This window comes from Peromyscus maniculatus, chromosome 12 (assembly GCF_049852395.1).
Source record: "Peromyscus maniculatus bairdii isolate BWxNUB_F1_BW_parent chromosome 12, HU_Pman_BW_mat_3.1, whole genome shotgun sequence".
Lineage (NCBI taxonomy): Eukaryota > Metazoa > Chordata > Mammalia > Rodentia > Cricetidae > Peromyscus > Peromyscus maniculatus.
The window spans coordinates 73,996,926-73,999,047 of record NC_134863.1 but is presented as its reverse complement, the minus strand read 5'-3'; positions in this window follow the sequence as shown (position 1 = coordinate 73,999,047).

Genomic DNA, 2,122 nt, shown 5'->3' with positions numbered 1-2,122 from the left:
TTCAATTTACTGACATAGAAAAGGGCTTTTTAAGCCGGGCGTTGGTGGCGCACGCCTTTAATCCCAGCACTCGGGAGGCAGAGGCAGGAGGATCTCTGTGAGTTTGAGGCCAGAAAAGAAAAGTGTTTTTTTTTTTTTTTTTTTTTTGGTTTTTCGAGACAGGGTTTCTCTGTGTAGCTTTGCGCCTTTCCTGGAGCTCACTTGGTAGCCCAGCCTGGCCTCGAACTCACAGAGATCCGCCTGCTTCTGCCTCCCGAGTGCTGGGATTAAAGGCGTGCGCCACCAACGCCCGGCGAAAAGGGCTTTTTAAATAGGACTCCAGTAGCATTAAAAACAATTGACAACTGGTACCTTGTGAAACTAAGATAAAGGGATTCAGGGGAATCTCTGTCTCTATCTCTGTCTCTGTCTCTGTCTCTGTCTCTCTCTCTCTCACACACACACAAACACACATACACACACACACACACACACACACACACACACACACACACACACACACACGGCATGTGGTGTTATATTGTGTACCCTAATAAAGCTTGCCTTGAGGATCAGAGGACAGAGCCAGCCACTAGATTAGACATAGAGGTCAGGTAGTGGTGGCACACACACTTAATCCTATCACTTGAAAGGCAGAGATCCATGTGGATCTCTGTGAGTTCAAGGCCATACTGGAAACAGAGCCAGGCAGTGGTGGCACACACCTTTAATCCCAGCACTTGAGATCTCATGCCTTTGCTTGGAAAGCACACACACCTTTAATCCCAGTACTGGGAAACACACACGCCTTTAAAACCAGGAAGTGACATGGCTGGGCAGAGAAAGGTATATAAAGTGTGAGGAAAAAGGAACTTACTCTCTTTAGGCTGAGGATTTATAGAGATAAGAACTAGTGGCTGGAGGTTCTGTTTCTCTGATCTTCCAGCTTTCACCCTGATATCTGGCTCTGGGATTTTTATTAAAAGACCATATAAGATTCAAACAACACATGCACTCATGAAAAAGAAAAGAAACTCTAACCAATTCTGACTCTATTCGCCAGGACCCATGCACTTCCATCCTAAAACTTTATATGAGCTTGTATTCTGATTGGTCTAATAGGCTCTCTCCATCTGAAGAAGGACGAGGGTTCCTGTTTCAAGGGAACATATTTGTTTCTTTCGTTCAAAGAAAATTCCTATGAACATATGTTTGACAAATTCGTACATCTTTGAAATCTTAAAGAAATGGGAGTGGGAATTCTTGTGATGTTCCCTCCAAACTATGAAGTGTAGGATTTTTATGTGGCTGTCACACGCTGGGATAAAATTCTGAATGGTTTAAAGACCACATGCCACATGCTTCAGGAGTCCTAGCATTTTTGGCATACTCTAGTGTTTCCAAGAAACCCAGATGCCACACTAGCATTCTGGATGACCTTGAGCCAAATACCAGTCCCTTTATGATTCACTTTGTCTGGCTGCTAACTGAGGGGGAGGAATGGAATAAATTATCTGCATTATCTCTCCAACTTGTGATTTTATTTGTAATTTTCAACAATTATTGAATCATCATCATTTTAAATAAACATTATTTTTGTTTAAGAATGAAGGCTAGAAAAACATACATACATGTATAACATTATTATCTATCTTTTTCAGAAAAATATTATCTATAAGAATTGTTATACCTTGTTGGTTTATATCTGATTCCCTCTATATATTAGGAAAGAACTGATAAGATTTTCTTATGCTTAAGGAAGAACGGGGTGGTGAAAACAGGAATGATAATTGAAGGAATCAATTGTATTGTACATATTTGTTCTATTTTTTATTTTTATCTTTTTTGCAGTGCTGGGATCAAACCCAGAGCTATGTGCATGCTAGGCAAGCATTCTACCACTCAGCTATGTCCCTGGCTTTGTGTACATTTTTACATTCAACAGTCTTTTCTCTTTCCAGGAACATCTAACACATAGACAGGTTCATAGCCAACTCAGTTCATAAAGAGTCGATAAAGAAACATAGTAGAGGAACCATACAATTTAACTCCTTGGGGTCATCTATCAGCAGAGAGGGAATTTTTTTTATTTGCTTTAATCTTGTGTTATTTCACAGTAGTTTGCATCATTGAAATCAGGTAG